The 19,385-nt window shown below is 38.5% G+C and overlaps 1 protein-coding gene and 1 pseudogene across 7 annotated transcripts in view; one reads left to right on the top strand and one right to left on the bottom strand.

The window, feature by feature from the left end:
• Positions 1-19,385, bottom strand: part of KCNT2 (potassium sodium-activated channel subfamily T member 2) — a 354,137-nt gene that overhangs the window by 317,840 nt on the left and 16,912 nt on the right. The gene's annotated exons all lie outside the window — the stretch shown is intronic.
• Positions 17,695-18,421, top strand: LOC308611955 (large ribosomal subunit protein uL11m-like; annotated as a pseudogene). Its single transcript has one exon. The product of its transcript is annotated as a large ribosomal subunit protein uL11m-like (transcript).

Raw genomic sequence — 19,385 nt, 5'->3', positions numbered from 1 at the left:
GATTTCTCCCAATGCAGGGAAAACTCTGCCTGACACAGGATCCTCCAGATCCAGAGTAGCCTAAGCTTGGGTGGTAGAAGTTGGTATGATGATCTAGTGACTGGGCAAGTGAATGAGGGTGTCTCCCAGCATCTAAAAAATAAGGCAGATCTAGATATCAGCACACAAAAGGGATCTTAGGGATATTAATCTTGGTCTTCTAGAAGTAAAGAGAGTGAGAGAGTGCCATGAAGTGAATTAGAGAAGGCTGAGGAAGAAGTATCCAACTGACAAAAATAAATATGCTTCGTCACCTTGTTAGCAAATCAGAGCCACCATCACCACGTTTGGTGAGATAATCAGTAAGGCACCATCGTTACAGCATGCAGATGCTTTCTAATGAGTGTAGATATCATCATTAAAAAGCTGTTTTATTTTATTGAGCACCATGATGCATTTGGATAGGTGAACATAGGCTTTCAAGAAAAGCTGATGACAAAGGAAAAGAGAAATTTCCTGAGATGCTGGAAAGCCAGGCACTTTGTAAAATGAAGTAACACATGGGAACCACCAACAAAAGAGTTGCTGTATAGGCTTTAGGAGCAAGAAGGTCTAGCATATGATTTTCAGTTGTTTCTGGATGCGTGCTGACTCTTTTTGGCTTCTCAGAAAACTTTAGGCATAAGTTCTACTCCATATAAATGGGGCTATAAATGGAAAGGGGCTCTAGTGCCTCAGGTTTAGATGGATGCTAGGATGAAATAAAAGAACTCATGTACATCAGAAAGGAAAAAAATCTCCGGGATTTTTAAACCACAGCAGGCCTTGTCTTTTCAGAATTTTGAAAAAGTTGAGTGTAGGTTTTTAACTTCCGCAAGGCACACAGTGGATATTTGACCAAATCTTCTAATTCGAGGGATAGGAAACAACTGTCACAAAGACTTCGTCCATTGCATTTAACTTCAAAGAATTATCTTAACTGTCTTCATGGAAAATGTGACAGTTATGACTAATGTAAGGTTTTAAGAATAAAATAAAGCTGAGAGACAGAGTGAGAGAGAGCAAGAGAGAGAGAATTTTGAGAGGTACATTTAAAATTCTATGAACGTAGAGAATATAATTCCTAAACATACGTGTGTGTTTAATCACTTCATGGCTTACTCAGATCCAAAATCAATTGCACTTTTTGTGGTTGGAATGAGCAGAAACAGTGCTTTGGATTTGGTTATACATCCAGCATTACATTTCATTGCTTAATTATCTTTTTTAAAAAGTTACTCAGGGACAGTCTTGATTTCTAATCAGACCAGGTGAAAATGATCTTAACTTAAATTGATAGTCACTGTAGAACTCAAAGTTAGATTGAAGATTTGATATATGATATTCATATTTTCTTCTAGCTGTTTATTCAGTATCCTTCAAGGTGTTTTGAACACTAAATAACTGATGACTAAAAGAAAAAAAAGGGAGGGAGGCACAGAGAGGAGAGGAAGAGGGGGGGAGGAGCGTCTGAATGTGCTAATACACAGAAAACTGGCTAAAATATTCATAAGATTCGGTCATTTTATTTCTAACAATTTGCAGTGCTAATGGAGGAGACATGAAAACTGTTCTCCCCCAGGAGGCATTTATTTTATTTATGTTTATCGCTTGCTTTTTTTTAAGTCTTTTATCTTGAGATGATATAAATTCACAGAAAGGCAGAGATGTTCAGAGATGTTCTGTGCACCCTTCACCCAGGCTCCCTCGATGTTAACATATGATGTAACTATAGCACAATAGTAACACCAGAAAAACTGAAATTGGTGCAATTCAAAAAGCTTATTCAGATTTCACCAGTTGTAAATGCACTCACTGGTATGTGCGTGTTGTATGTGTAGCCCTGTAAAGCTTTATCACCCGTGTAGCTGCCTGTAACTACCACACAATCAAGATATTTAACTGTATCATCACAAGACTCCCCCCTGCCATCTGCTTAGAGCCAATCCACCAACCGGCATCGCTTATACCTCGCTACCACTAATCTGCTCTCCATCCCTATAATCACATTATTTCATGAATGTTAAATAAATGTAATCATGTCATATATATTCTTTTGAGTTTGGCTTTTTTTCCTTCAGCATAATGTCTTTGAGTTTCATCCAAGTTGTCGAATTTATAAATCATTTTTCCTTTTTACTGCTGACTGGTATTCCACGGTATGGATATACCACTGTTTATATAACTAGGGACTGGCTGCTGTGAATATCTGTATACAAGTTTCTGTATGAAAATCTAAGACTGCCTTAGATTGAAATTGCTGGGTCATATGGTAAATCTATTTTCAGTTTTAAAAGGAACTACCAAACAATTTTCCAGTGTGGCTGTACCATTTTACATTTCCACCAGCAATGTACGAGTGCTCCAGTTTTTCCACAACCATACCAGCATCTGATGGCAAGGATCACTTTTTTTTTTCCCCATTCTGAGAGGTATGTAATGATAGCTCCTTGTGGTCTTAATATGCATTTCTCTAATGGCTAACAATATTGAACATCTTTTTATACACTTATCTGCCAACTGTATATATTCTTTGGTGAAATGTCTGTGCATACCTTTTGCTCATTTCCTAGCTGGATTGTTTTTGCTCCCTTTTCAATGCTGAGTTTTGAGAGTTCTCCATATATTCTAGAAACACGTCCTTTATTGAAATGTGGATTGCAAATATCTTCTCCCAGTTTGTAATTTGTCAATTCATCCTCCTGACAAAAGTTTTGAATTTTGAGAAGCACAATTTGGGCAGGGGGGAGGGGGGTTGTTTTTAGTGTTGGTCTGAGGACCATTTGCCTATTCTTGGTCCCAAAGATTTTCTCCTATGTCTTCTCCTACAAATGTTATTTTATGTTTTACATGTAATTCCATGAACCAATTTGAGTTGTTTTGTGTTAAGTGCGAGACTTAGGTCCAGGTTCATTTTTTTAGCTATGGAGGTCCAATTGCTCCAGCAGTGTTTTTTGGAAAGGTTATTCTTCCTCCGTTGAACTGCTTGTGCTCCTTTGTTAAAAATTAATTGGACGTATTTGTATGGGTGCACTTCTGGGTTCTCTATCCAGTTCTTCCAGCTCTGTGCTTCCTTTCTCTAAGACCACAGCGTCTTGAATACTGTGCCTATACAGTAAGCCTTAACATTGAGAAGACCGACTATTTCCACATTATTATTCCTCCCACAAAACTGCTTTGGCTATTCTAGAGACTTTACCTTTCCATAAAAATTTTGGAATAAATCCATCTATGTCTACAAAAAAACCTTGCTGAAATGATGATAGAAATTGTCTTAACCCAACAGATCTATTTAGGGAGAAATGACATCTTTACTCTATTGAGTCTTCTGATCCATGAACGTGTAAACTGTTTCTTGAAACCCACTATTTCCAAGTTCATTTTTTACAGGACACTGACATCTCTGTGAGGCACTAAGGTGGAGGTGTCATGTTTGAGTATTACATAATTAAGCCAGTGCTTTTGGTAATTTCTATTATCTACTCCAATTTGACACTTTGACAAGCTTATCCCGGTCTGAATAACTTCCTTTATATGCAAATTTTATCACAACATTTATCATAATTACAGCTGCTGAAATACATGTTAATCCCACCTGAGAGGGCTAGGGACTACATCATTCATCACTGTATCCAAAGTCCTGACTTGAGTGCCTGCCACATCGTGAAGACTCAACAATGTTCCCTGAATGAGTGAAACCATTCTTTAATCAATGAGGGAATACCTATAAGTACTTATGTCAGATTTTTAAAGATCTGGGGTCTCTGAATCTTCAACACAAACTAGGAATGCTCTCCCCTAGGAAGGTCCTCTCTATTTTGCTTTGTTTTGCATCATACATCATACTTCTAATGATAACATATAATACAGCATAAAACCATATACATAAATACACGTGTATGTGCACACACACATCCACCTACATACATACTTTTACCAGGGCAAAAAATTACCCATTAAAATCTCAAAACGTAATGACACAGTTAGGCAATCTGCTTTTATCTCTAAGAAATAATTCGTTGACTGTAAAGAACTTTCCCAACAGAAAGTTGAACAAGAAATTATATCCATTTTGCATATATCTTGTGTCACAGCCAGACTTAATCATCCAAATCTTCGCTGAAGCAAAGCTAACCTTTAGTACATGCAGAGGAGAAAGATCGAAAACTGGATTCCCAGCAGGTCACTTCATGGTTTAAAATTATTCAGTAGTCTCCCTCCTCCATCAGTCAAAAAAGTCTAGAAACTTGCAAGAGGCCTGGAGTGCTTTCATGATCAGAAAGCTCCCTACCTTCACAATCTTATCTCCTGGCATTCTCCAGCCCCTGGCTCGCCAGTTCCTTGCGTTCTCCACGCTCTCTCATGGGTCTGCACCTCTGCACATTTTACTCCTTCTGCAGGTTCCTACCACACTGACCTGCCGGACTCACTCAAGCAACTGGTCCACTTCAGATCCTCCCCTGGTCCTTCCTTTCCTTGTGCTCTCACGACACCTGCAACTTGATCACACCATGCCACATGGAACTCTTATTTACTTTCCCAGCTACTGTAAATGCCTTTATAGCATGGTTTCCTTTATAACAGTACCTGACAGGCAGGTACTTGAAATTTCTTGAGATAAAGAGAGAAAGAAATAGACTGACATTTCTAAGATAAAGAAAACTCGATTAAGTACACAAAATTGGGTAGCGATAGAATAGTACGGTAGAGTGGGCCTGGGTTTGAATCCCAGCTCTATCATAGTTACATGGTCCTGAGAAAATCATTTAGTTTTGCTGAGAATCAGTTTTTAATAGTTTTATTATCTAATCTGGAGAAAAGAGAAAATAATACCTAATTTTTATTTTATGAAATAAAGCATAAGTGGAATAAATGAAGGTTCCTATGACACATAAGTGGAATAAATATGTAAAGTATCCTGTTAAGAAATGCAAACACGGGAATTTCCTGGTGGTCCAGTGGTTAGGACTCCGTGCTCTCATTGCCAAGGGCCTGGGTTCAATGCCTGGCTGAGGAACTAAGATCCCACAAGCCACACAGCATGGCCAAAAAAACAAAAAAAAATAAGAACATAAAGAAATGCAAACAAATGAAATTTTGTGTTTTATTTTATATTAATTAATTTAGGAGTCAATCTCCATATATCAAATTATCTGTATATTGTAAAGAACTTTAAATTACCAATCACTTTCAAATATATCATCTAATGTGATTCTCACAACAATCCTATGAGACAGTGAAAGTTTTGTTTCATTTTGGAAAGGAAGAGCTTAGTGTCACAATTGTTCACAACTAACCAGGAAGAACTTAGCAACAGAAGAGCCCCAAACTTGGGATCCAGGTTTTTTCTCTTATATTTCAGTATTCTCTCCACTCTACAACAAAATTCTAGTTTCATCACAAAGATATACAGAAACCTAAAATGTTATAGCTATAAAACAAATTCTAAATTTGCAAATTGTTTCTCCAAGAGAAATAATTTCTTAGTGAGGTCTTAATCATTACACAATTTCTAACAGGGATCAAAAAGGTTTTTTTTAAGATTTAAAGAGGCATATTTGATTTATTTTTTATAGAGAATATAATTTATGAGTTATAGATATTTCATATATAATTTATGTACAATTTTTTTGCATTATTCAGTTACAATTGGAGAATATTGGAATGAAAAAACATATATGAGAAAAAGGTTTTTCCTTTCTTCCTAAAAATTAACATCAGGTAAAGAAGAACTTAAATCAAATTTCTCCATATGTCTCTCCCAGATTTTTCTCCTACGATTTTCAACAAATAGTATGTTGCCTGTGTTCAATGATCTCAAACAAAATTCAAGGCTCATTATCAATTGATGGCATTTTCTATATTAAATAAATTGCACTGTGTCCATTTGGGGAAGAACTCAGTTAAGACACTTCAAAATCATCGTTAGAACAGAGAGAATTTTAGAAGTGGAAATTTGCTATTTTCCCAGAGAAAATAGTGAGGTAACAGTATTAATTAATCAATCAATCAAAGAGAGAAGATTTTCAAAGATCTTGTTTTAAATACCTAACAATGATTGGTAGATATTGCTTTAAGTACCTAACAATGATTGGCAGATATCCATATACAATTATTGACCATTTTCTTAACAACTGCCTTTTAAATTCAGAATTCTTGGATCTAGCATGATTCAGTTGGGTAATTTTTTGTTTCACCAATGGTATCTACATCATTTTTTCCCTCTAACTCAGCATCTCTCTTTTGAGATGATGCACATAATAATATACTACAGTTTTATAGTGAATGAGTCATAAGTAAAATGTTCATAGCACTAAGCTATGTCCCTTGACTATAGCAGAGCTGCTAGTGCCCTACCCTCTAGCCAGGAAACATTTCAACCATTATTCAGATGAAGAAAGTTTTGTCAGTTGAGCTGACTTTAATGTACTAACCTACAGATAACGTGGCTATAAGTTTATAGCCTATAGCCTGTATGACTACCACAGATATAATATGACCATATAATATGCATTGTTTTTTATATTTTTCAAAAATGTTTCTATCTATAGTCTAAAATTCATTATCCCAACTGCCTTGTTAGCTTAAGTTGGGGATGGTATGGTAGTTAACATTTGGTGAATATTTGGGAAGAGCCAAACAGTTTTTCAGGTTTTTTATATACATGTCTTCAATGAATCCTAACATCAACAATTCAATATGGTTACACTCAGTTTTGATGGGAAGAATTAAAGTTCCCAAGATTAGTTAACTCAAGGCCAGCGACATAAAAAGCAATATAAACACAGATATATGTGATTCAAAAACTAGTGTTCCTGGCTTTACTACCATTTTATAAAGAGGAAACTGAGATTTGGAGTATTAAACTAATTATCCAAGGAGATACATGCAGGGATATCACAAGAATTTGAATGTTTTTTTCTATTTGAATCTACTGTCTTCTACAGGACCTATACTATATAGAAAAACATTCCAGGCAAAACTCATTAGGAGTACAATTAGTAGCGTGTTTCAGACTGAAATAGATATTGTTGTATATATGATTATGTGAAAAGCTTGCACGTTATTCCTAGCATACAATTCTAAAAGTATCTGGAAGGTCTCAGAGCGAAGAATGAATAAACATGTATCTGAAAATTATAAAGTAAATGGAAAATACTGCTAATACGTTACTCAACATTTTGTATTATTTTTTCTTATCTGTAGATACCTGCCCTTTTGAATAAAATAAGTACCTTTGGCTACATTTAAATATACATGTTTACATTATATAGTGAATTAAAGATTTTTAAATCACTAGGCATTGTTAGTTTTGAGTTCATCTTTTTTTTTCAATCAATTTTTGTTGTTCATGGATTCCATATTTGAGAATTTGCCTACTTGTTAGCACATCGCACAGTATGTGGGATATTAGTTCCCTGACCAGAGATCTAACACATGCTCCTTGCAGTGGAAGCATGGAGTCTTAACCACTGGACCACCGCGGAAGTCCCTGAGTTCATTTATTTTTAAATTTTTATTGGAGTATAGTTGTTTTACAATGCTGTGTTAGTTTCATGTGTACAGCAAAGTGAATCAGTTATACATATATCCACTCTTTTTTTTTAGATTCTTTTCCCATATAGGCCATTACAGAGTATTGAGTAGAGTTCCCTGTGCTATACAGCAGCTTCTTATTAGTTATCTATTCTGTATATAGTAGTGTGTATATGTCATTCCCAATCTCCCAATTTATCCCTCCCCTCCTTATTCCTGATAACCATAAGTTTATTTTCTACATCCATGACTCTACTTTTGTTTTGTAAATAAGTTCATTTGTACCCTTTTTCTTTAGATTCCACATATAAACAATATCATATATTTGTCCCTCTGTGTCTGACTTCCATCACTCAGTATGACAATCTCTAGGTCCATCCATGTTGCTGCAAATGGCATTATTTTGTTCTCTTTTATGGCTGAGTAATATTCCATTGTATATATGTACCACATCTTCTTTATCCATTCCTCTGTGGATGGACATTTAGGTTGCTTCCATGTCTTGGCTATTGTAAATAGTGCTGCAGTGAACATTGGGGTACATGTATCTTTTTGAATTATGGTTTTCTCAGGGTATATGCCCAGTAGTGGGATTGCTGGGTCATATGGTAGTTCTATTTTTAGTTTTTTAAGGAACTTCCATAACTGAGTTCATTTTTAAAGATTGTTAAAAATGAATTCCTTGAGCAATCAATCCCATCAGTGATAGTTCTCCTTCCTTCTTGCCCATATTTTCTTAAGTGATGCAGTCAATGAAGTTAATTAAACTCTTCTTTCCCAGCAAAGCATTTTCTTGAAAAAAAGTGATCAACTCTTGTTGTCCTTGCCCAAAGAATTTCTAAGTAAATATCCATGTAAGGACTTTTGATGACACATTGAACAGAGAAAAAAAATTACTTGAAGGAATTTTGCCATTTTTATCTGATTATACTAACAGATTACTCTTAGTGTATCAACTGCTAGAAGAAAATATAGAGTTCTTATAAGAATGTGTACAGTGATAATCAGTTAAAAACCAACATCTGTCCTGTAGCTTCTACTGGCTTAGATAGAGTAACAGACACCAGATCCACACACACACACCCCAGAAACAACAAAAAGACTGACAACACACACACACACAAAATTTCAAGGCAATGAACCTCAGGCAACAGAGGATGGTATTCCCAGAAAGACGAGAAACAAATGAGGTGAACCCTACAGTTGCCTCGGTTTACTGTAACTGCTTTGAGAAAGTTGCTCGCAGACAGGAAGATCCAGATGGAGCCTGGCAGCCTCTGGACTGAGAAGACAGAGCTAAGTGTCTGGAAAAACCAAGGCAGCTAGAAATCACAGGATTCAGGACCAGAGAGAAGAAGGCTGCACAGGGGAAAAATTCTGGAGATAAGCATATATTCTCAAGTACTCAGCTGACTGCTGATTATCACATTCATGCCAGGAAACTAAGGCTGGGAAAGAACCAGTGGTAACAGTGCCTGGCAAAGAACACAGGGTCAGGAACTGTACCCAGACTTACACAAAATAGCCTGCAGAAACTCAGGATGCCCAGGGCTAGAGGACTCAAAGTGTCTTGCCTCAGTAGCAGGAAATAATAAACCTTAGTCTGAGCACTGCTCTGGGGCTGCCTGACAAATTTCAAAAGCAAGACCTGAAAGGATCAAACAGTTTCCAAATAACAACATTCCAAAATAAAGCTCAGAATATTTACAGAAATATAAAGTATCTGTCTCAAAAGATAGAATTCACAATGTTTGGAATCCAATACAAAATCACTAGGAAAAAAAAATCACTAGGAATGCAAAGAAACCAGAAAGTACAATCCTTTGAAGTTCAAGTTATTTGTTTCCTTCTCACATGTGCTATTTTAGAGTTTGTGGATACTTTCCTCATCAGGAAAAAAGGACAACAAGCCATGAGAAATGTAATCTGCACTGCTTTCAGGATGTTGTAAGATTTTACTTAATGCTATGTATTACTTATTTGCTGTCCTAGATCACTGATAGAAGAGCACAGAGCTCAAAGCACAGAGATTGATATTAGAAAAAGTTTTCATTAGTAAGCAAAATTTAGAGATGAGTAGTCATTACAGACTCCATCATTAGCAGAAAAACGAGTCAACTGAAGCTGCTCCAGAATTGACACAGATGTTAGATAACACAGAAGGACAAGAAGTACCTTTGTACCTGGAAAGACCAAGTTACTGGTAAGTGGGAACCTTGGGAGTAGAGGAAGGGCTGGTGAGAAAACAGAGTGGATAAAAGGTCTATTCGTACCAACATCCCCTGCTCCCTCACACACAATTAGGCAAATATCATTCCCTGACTCCCAGAACACTGGACGATGAAAGAGGTCAGACCAGGGTGGACCAGGGTAGACCAGGGAGAACAGAAAGTGGGGAGGGAGGTGGCACTGTCCAAGACAGGGGGCTTATGTTAAAGGCTGCTATTGTAAGTTAATGTATAAATGACTTCATTTCCAAGATTTAGAGGATTCAAATCTGGACAAACTAGCCCAAGAGGTAAGAACTACAGATGGGGGCAGGGGGTGGGGGCGGGGGAAGGGGACAATGACAAAGAAACAGTCAGCTCCTCTCCATATCATCCCCAGTAAAGTCCACAGGCAACAAATCCCATCCATTCATAGAGCTTCTAGTTAATTTTTGGTCATTCACTACTAAATTAATGAAATGTAATAATAAAAAGACCTGCACCGAGGTACATCATCATGAACTATCAGAGGAATGGAGATGAAAGTTTTCAATACCTAGAGTCACATTCAAATGATCATGGGGTTCTCAACAGCAGCACAGGAAAATAAGACAGTGGAACAGTTCCTCCCAAATTCTAAAAGGAAATAATTTTCCAAAATAAATTTTGTATTTAGTCACACGTAATGGTAGAATAGCAAAATTTTTAGACATGTCCAAGCTCAAAATCTTTCCTTTTAAAAACCCTTTCTCATGAAGCTTCTGGAAGATGTATTCCACCAACAAAAAGGAGTAAACAAAATTAGAAAATAGGAGATTCCAATATGAGAAAATGAAGAGAACCCCCAAGATGATGGAGTAATGATGAACTGAAGTCCCAGATCAACAGAGAGAAAAGAAGCAGAAAGAGTTGAGTCCAGAATGAAGCATGAAGGTGGTTCAGTGGGAGGGCAAGGGGTACCTGAGTAGCTCCACAGAGAACAAGTGAGGATTTGAGGCTGTTTCTGACCTTAGCACAACCTGAACCATCCTGACTGATACAATCCCTGATGTGTTTGACCACACTGAGAAAGCCTTTATATATAGTTCTGCTAGAGTATTGTGGGAAAACTAGGCAAACAAACCCCAAAAATGAAAATGATTAAATTCCTAAGAAGCAAAAAATCTGAATAAGAAAAAGTTAATCATAATACATTACTGCATTACTCAGCTCTGAGCAATATTTCAATAGTCATAAAATATACATCCTTGGCATCCCCTAAGCAAGGAGGACTATAGTGGGGGGATGGGGAGTGGAAGGTGTGTGCATTGGTGATGTAATTGGACTTCTAACTCCTCATCTTCTACAGAAGGAAGTCAACAAATACTGCCTGAAATTGAAAAACTAAGAAATATACTACAGTGAGTTAAAAACTCTATAGAAGAAACAGGTAAAAGACTGAAGTGTTTCTGTCTGAGAGGTAAACCATGGAAGGGCTGATAACATGATGGCAGGGGCCAAATGTTTGGTTTTAATAAATTTATTTATTTATTTATTTTTGGCTGCGTTGGGTCTTCGTTGCTTCCCGTGGGCTTTCTCTAGTTGCGGCCAGCGGGGGCTACACTTCATTGTGGTGCGCGGGCTCTAGGCGCGCGGGCTTCCCATTGTGGTGGCGTCTCTTGCTGTGGACAGAGCATGGGTTCTGGGTGTGCAGGCTCAGTAGTTGTGGCTCGTGGGCTCTAGAACACAGGCTTAGTAGCTGTGGCGCACGGACTTAGTTGCTCCGTGGCATATGGGATCTTCCCGGACCAGCACTCGAACCCGTGTCCCTTGCATTGGCAGGCGGATCCTTAACCACTGCAACACCAGGGAAGTCCCGGGCCAACTGTTTTTGTTGGTCTTGTTTTCTTATTCTAAGCCTTAGGATAACTGCTGACTTTTTGAACAATGTACATGTATTTTGATAAAAACACTTTTTCAAAACCAGGTCATTTATTCTCAAGGAATTACAGCAACTACAGCTATTTACAAAACAAGCAAGATTTTACAACAGATTAAACATTTAAACATCAGTCTATATGGAATACAATATTTTTAGCATTTTTTAGCTATTAATATCACAAAGGCTTAGTATAAGATCACATAAATGCTAATCTGTGGCAAGAAAATATAGATTAGGTTGCAGTGCTTCACTTTTTTAGATAATAGAAAAATTGTTTTTACATATTTAGGGAGTGGGAAGCAGGAGATATTTTTCCTAAGTATTTCATTTTTGTACCTTCCCAAATCCATATGCTTTCAAAGGCACTGCATTCTTTTATCTATTTATTACTTTAAATTTGTATGTTATCTTAAACTTTAAAAAATGTGAGGGAGGAAATCTTGTGGGAAAACGCAAGGAAAAGGCACGTCACCCTATCTGACATGTTAAGCTCTCTCTTTAGACTCAATATGGTAAGAAATAAATTATAACTTCTGATAATGTATAATTATTGTCATGGGTTAAAAATGCAAGGTCTTACACCCCAGTGTTCATAGCAGCACTATATACAATAGCCAAGATGTAGAAACAACCCAAGTGACCATCAATAGACAACTGGTTTAAGAAGATGTGGCATATATACAATGGAATATTACTCAGTCATAAAAAGGAATGAAATAATGCCATTTGCAGCTACATGAATGGACCTAGAGATTGCCATACTGAGTGAAGTAAGTCAGATAAGGAGAGACAAATATTACATGATATCACTTATATGTGGAATCTAAAAAAGTATACAAATGAATCTATTTACAAAACAGAAACAGACTCACAGACATAGAAAACAAATTTATGGTTACCAAAGGGGAGAGGGAGAGAGGCAGAGATACATTAGGAGTATGGAATTAACCAACACTAATATAACATAAAATAGGTAAGTAACAAGGATCTACAGTACAGGGAACTACATTCAATATCTTGTAATGACCTGAAAATTAGAAATAAGTCACTTTAATGTTCACCTGAAACTAGCACAAAATTGTAAATCAACTATACTTCACTTTAATAAAAACCAACAACAACAACAAAAATGAAATGTCTAATGTGGGCACCTTCGGTATTAAACAAAAAGAGTTACTTTCTTTTTTATGCAAACAGGCAAAGTGAATTTGCAGAAGTGAAGCTGAGATTTGAGAGGATTTGGGGGATTAGGTAGAAGCACAGAGGGCAAATTGTGCAAGCTGCCTTACCAAAGAAGGTCAAGTTCCCAGTTTCTTCAGTCTGACCACTATCTTAGTACCTCCAACAAACACTCAAGACAGGGCATCTTGGACTGGGCTTGGTTCAAAGACCCAGCACTCTGAATTGTTCTCTCACCACCACATCATTTACTTTGCAGTGATGCATCACTGCATGCTTAACCTGCATAAGCTTACCCAAACTAGAAAAAAAGTAGAATAAAGTTTGATGAAGGCTGGGAAAGAGTAAAATATAGAGGATTATGAGAATAGAGGTCTATAGAAAAGAAAGTCTTCCTAAATATGCTGAGACAAAGGCTAATAAGTAAGTAATGGCTGGTCAAAGATATGGCTGGGTGGCAGGGTGTAGGGGGAGTGGGAAGTCTCCAGAGGTGGTCACTCCTTCCAGACTGAGGAGCTCTCAGACATCAGCCAGAGATAGAAATCCTGAGGCAAAAAAATTAAGACAACTCTCAATGGTCTAGGTGAGGAGGATGCCCGCATCCATTATAGAAGTAAGAACTAAAATGGAGACATTCACATGAGCCATCTATGAGCTGAATCAGTGAGACTCACACTAAACTAAGGTTTAGTTAGAATTTCACGCTCCTGGTTTGGGCAGCTGGTTGTGTGTTGCTACCATTCCCCCAAAACAAAATACCAGAGAAGAGATAGTTGTAAAGAGGCAAAATTATTATTATTTTTTTTGGGGGGGGTACGCGGGCATCTCACTGTTGTGGCCTCTCCCGTTGTGGAGCACAGGCTCCAAACACGCAGGCTCAGCGGCCATGGCTCATGGGCCCAGCCGCTCCACGGCATGTGGGATCTTCCCAGACCGGGGCACAAACCCATGTCCCCTGCATCGGCAGGCAGACTCTCAACCACTGCGCCACCAGGGAAGCCTGACAAAATTAATTTTGGACATTCTACACTGAGGCATCTCTTGAACGTCAGCTATGCAAAGACGCTCAATGGGAAAAGGTAAATACAAATTTAGTTATATATAAATTTACATAGAGGAGCAAGACAAATATAGAGATTTGGAAATCATCAATACATCATTAAAGTTACTAAAATTTGAGTGAAATGAACTAGAAAGAGGTAAGAATTGAAGAGAGTAAAACAACAAGAAAGGGCCCTTTATAAACCATAATTTTTAGGAGTAAGTAAAAGAAAGGAAAACCTATAAAGGAGAACTAAGAAGGAACGTACAGGACATAAACTAAAGGAGACTGATGTTGTAGAAATCAAGAGAAGGAGGTTTTGGGAATTCCCTGGTGGTTCAATGGTTAGAATACTGTGCTTTCACTGCCAGGACCCAGTTTCAATCCCTGGTCAGGGAACTAAGATCCCACAAGCAGTGGTGTGGTGCTGCCAAAAAAAAAAAAAAAAAAAATTAAAAAAAATTTTTAAAAAAAGAGAGAGAGAGATATCAAGAAAGAAGAAGAGGAGAATCAGAGAAAACTGTTCATTGGATATGGCATAATAATGATCAGAAACTCTAACAGAAGTGTCAGTGGAGCAGTAAGACAAAAAGAAGTACAGGAAGTGGAAGGTAAATAAGAGGCAGAGAAGAAAAACAGAGGCTAGAAATGAATGGTGAGAATCCTGGAAGTGGAATGGAAAGGGACTGAAGCTCTTGCTGACAGGTGAAAGTGAATCAGTTTGGTGCCAGTGAAGACATGAGGGCTGCAAGGACAAGAAGTCATACAGTGGGAGGTTGCAGGGTAAGTTCTCAGAAGTAAAGCAATTCTGGTCACAGGAGGGTCCAGCCTTATAAGAGGATGCTGAAGAAAGCTGGACGTGAAAGTCATCAAAATAAAGGAACCACAGAGGCAAGATCCCAAAAGGGTCGTTCACTAAGGTAGGGAACCTGAAAAGGGGAATAGCAGAATCTGGGATGAGAAGAAAAAATGGAAGCTGTACCCATACCCTTCATGACTATGAAAGAACCACTAAAAAGTTGGGAGAACACAGTGATGAGGAAAAAACAAAGGTCATAATAAAAAAAAAATTCACCATTATAAATTATAACGGTCTATAATTTATAAGGTCAGCAACACACCCCCAGACCTGTGGTATGAGGGGAACAGTGTGAAAATGGGCGGTTTTCATGGAAAAGATGTTCACGTTACAGCTTGGTTCCTATTAAAATAAGCATATGCAGACTTCCCTGGTGGCACAGTAGTTAAGAATCCGCCTGCCAATGCAGGGGACTCGGGTTCGAGCCCTGGTCTGGGAAGATCCCACATGCCGCAAAGCAAGTAAGCCCATGCACTGCAACTACTGAGCCTGTGCTCTAGAGCCCGCAAGTCACAACTACTGAGCCCACGTGCCACAACTACTGAAGCCCACGTGCCTAAAGCCCATGCTCTTCAACAAGAGAAGCCACCTCAATGAGAAGCCCACGCAAGGCAATGAAGAGCAGCCCTCACTTGCTGCAACTAGAGAAAGCCCGCATGCAGCAATGAAGACCCAATGCAGCCAATAAATAAATAAATTTATTTTTTTTAAAAAAGATTTAAAATAAGCAGATGCAGCATCATGGATGGACCTAGATATTGAGTGAAGTAAGACACAAAAAGACAAATATCATATGATATCGCTTATACGTAGAATCTAAAAAAAAGGGTACAAATGAACTTACTTACAAAACAGAAGTAGAGTCACGGATGTAGAAAACAAACTTATGGTTACCTGGGGAGAAGAGGGGGGAGGGATAAACTGGGAGACTGGGATTGACATATACACACGACTATATATAAAATGGATAACTAATAAGAACCTGCTGTATAGCACAGGGAACTCTTCTCAATACTCTGTAATGGACTATTTGGGAAATCTAAAAAAGAGTGGATATATGTATATGTATAACTGATTCATTTTGCTGTACATGGAAAACTAACACAACATTGTAAATCAACTGTACTCCGATAAAAATTTTAAAAAATAAAATAAAATAAGCAGATGCAGTGGACTCTCTTTGAAAAGTACTGCATGTGTGAGAAAATGTATTTATGATGGTGCAGGGATTCCAGAAGATTCTGAAGAAAGTAGGGTTAGCAGAGAGGACAGTGTCTGCACAGTTAAATCAGCAGAGTGTGGGGATAAGACAAAGAGAACACAGATGAATGAACATATTCCCAGAAAAGTATATCACCAAACATTGCCACGACTAGAAATACTGTTGTCAGAAGGAAAATCCTTTTTTCCTTAACTGAATTTTTTGTTAATAGTAAATTGATAGGCTTTGCTAGAATAGGAACCTTGGGACTCAGGGTGAAATTAATTGGCTTCAAGATTCCATACTGGAATTTTGCTTAAGATTCCAGGAAGACAAGTGGAGAGAAATATACAGCCAGAGGAAAATAGTCAGGACAGCTACTAAAATAAAAATTGAGGAAAAAAAAATTTTTAAACAGTAACTAGTACAATTTACAATTTCTTCCACTATATCTCACCATAACAAACTATATATTTTTCACAGGTCCTTCCCTTGATCTCTTAACTGCAGTATTTAATAAGTGCTCATGGAAGAACAAAAGTCTCGTTGTCTGTGACTAATGAAAGAAAGAATTCCTCACCTTGGAGCTTGACTCTCCAAAGCACAATCACCATATTTTGTTAAAATAGACTCAAAACCTAGGAAACAAAAAACAGCAATAAACTTTCACTATCAAGATTCAGGTTTTTCAAAGCTACTTTATCTCACTCCCAAAGGCAGTAAGATTATTACCCTCATTTTATAGTTGAGGACTCTGATAACTACAGAGATTAAATAATTGCCCAAGACCACACAGTTACTAAGTACTATTTCAAGAGGGAGTGGCTTTTTTTTCTTTTCTTGGCCGTGCCACGAGGCATGCGGGATCTTAGATCCCCGACCAGGGATTGAACCTGGGCCACTGGCAGTGGAAGAATGGAGTCCTAACCACTGGACTGCCAGGGAATTCCCAAGAGTGAGTGGCTTTTGAATATCTCAGCTTTTATACTTCAATGTGAATGTGAATTAAATAGTACTTGAATGGGGATGAAATATGCAGGAAAACAAAAAACAGGAAAAAAAATAAAATATTTAAAACTAAAAGCTGCTGCCCTATTGTCTTGGGAGTAGTATGTCATAAATGTGATGAGTTACTTGAAATAATAAAAACCTGACTATTATTCATTTACATCATTAGCTTTTCCTAGCAGTCAAGGTCTATGTGTGATTTGTTCATCTTTTCCCTTTTTGTTGCTACCAGCACAGAGCAACTTTTCTGTCCTCATTCCTATACCAGAGAAAACATTTTTGTAGCCACTGTTGTTTTAAAAACAGCATGGCCCGCTAGATTTGGGAAATCACCAAAATGTTAAAGAACATATTAAAAGGAATAAGTCTAAGTGCACTACTTCTTTTCAAGCATTACCTGATCAGTGATGGTCCCTCTTTCTCATAATTCATCTTAAATATGCCAGATCAGCAAAATTATAAAAGGAACTATATAAAAATTCCACACCTGCCATACGTGATCAAGAGATGCCTGCTACTGCCAGACCCCAGATTTATTAATGAGAAGAACATATTATAATTGTCAGATGACTTGTTCCAAGAAAGAGATAAAGTGCTGTAGTCACTGGGATGCAGGCCAGTGCAGGTTTTAGAAGGTGTCCCTGTCCCCGCCCCCCGTCTTCCTCCCCACCACTTCCTCCTTGCTATAGACCTGAAATGAACTAAGGCCGGGAACTCCACATCATGTCAAGGCTAAGCCAGGCCACTCAGGCCCTCAGGAAGCCTGAGGCCAGCGGCATGATCCGGACCATCGGCCCGGGCCACCGCCAGGCCCCGCCCTGGGTCAGCAAGGCGTTTCTGTCAACCAGTTCTGTAAGGAGTTCAACGAGAAGACCAAGGACATCAAAGAAGGCATTTCTCTGCCTACCAAGATTTTTGTGAAGCCTAACAGGGCATTTGAAATCAAAATTGGCCAACCCACTGCTTCCTACTTCCTGGAGGCAGCTTCTGGGATTGAGAAGGGGGCCCCACACACAGGGAAAGAAGTGGCAGGCCTGGTGCCACTGAAGCATGTGTAGGAGATCGCCGGCATCAAAGCTCAGGATAACGCCTTTGCCCTGCAGGACGTGCCCCATCCTCTCCATCATTGGATCTGCCCAGTCCCTGGGCATTTGTGTGGTGAAGGACCTCCATTCTGAAGAGCTGGCAGCTTTCCAGAAGGAGCGAGCCTTGAAGGAGCGAGCCCTGTTCCTGGCTGCTCAGAAAGAGGCAGATTTGGCAGCCCAGGCAGAAGCTGCCAAGAAGTGACCCCTGTCCCTCACCCTCCAGGATTTTGAAGGGTGCCAGTTGGGAAGGCTGAGCTAGAGGGGAGGAAGGGAGGTCACATCAACCTGACCTCTCCCTGGCAGAGTTCAGCCCACCTGTTTCCCCGTAACCTGGCAGGACCTTCCGTCTCTCCACTGCTCTTCCAGATAATGTAGGATGTGTTTTTTCAGGTAAAGAATGACCTTTCAGTGAGGGGGGTTGGTGTGGTTGGTCTACTTTAAAATTTTAGATAAAACAAAGCTCCTGCTTCTAAATTGATATTTTGAGTAATATCATCTGGCAGTAAGGAAGCATTCACCTCAGCTATACCTCATATATCTATATTATATATAGATATAGATATAGATCTATCTATCCATATATCTGTATTCCCTTCCTTATTATCTACTATCAGCACCAAAAATACCAAAACTTCCTCAACATCTATATGATTAAATGGTGATTCTGTATAAAGAAGTTTTCCACTCTCAAGACCCGTTAAGTACCATAACATAGGGATGATTTACAGTGGCTCACAATTTTCCAAAGGGCCCAGTTACAGGTTAGTGCAGTGTTTATAACATTATAATTGTCTTGTTTGTTTTGTTTTGTTTTTTTGGCCGCACTGTGCAGCGTGCAGTATCTTAGTTCAGGACCAGAGATCGAACCCGTGCCCCCTGTAGTGGAAGTGCAGAGTCTTAACCTTGGACCGCCAGGGAAGTACTTATAACATTATAATTTTCATAAGGGAATTTAAGAACCTTCCCATATTAGACCATTCTGTTTATCAAGAGAAGACTTAAGATACCTGCTGAGATTACAATTTCCTCTGAGAACTGCTCAGAAATGAAGGCAAACAATCAAACAGTTAAAGAATTAGACTTAGAATTATACTTAGAATTGGAATTATGGGTTCCCCACACAAATAGCCATATCACTTGCCTAACCTCCATCCCTCCTCACCCACCCACCAACACACACATATATTTTTTCCCCATAAACAAACCTGATTTTGTTTGCACACCTTGAAGTGGCAAAGTTCTTAAGAGGAGGCTGAGTCCACCTCCAGCCCCAGAGGTCTCATTGCTCTGGCCATATTTTGGTTTGGGCACAGCACAAAGCAACTCCAG

Source organism: Mesoplodon bidens (assembly GCF_964165515.1).
Source record: "Mesoplodon bidens genome assembly, chromosome: 2".
NCBI lineage: Eukaryota > Metazoa > Chordata > Mammalia > Artiodactyla > Ziphiidae > Mesoplodon > Mesoplodon bidens.
This window is presented reverse-complemented; position numbering and strand designations above follow the sequence as displayed.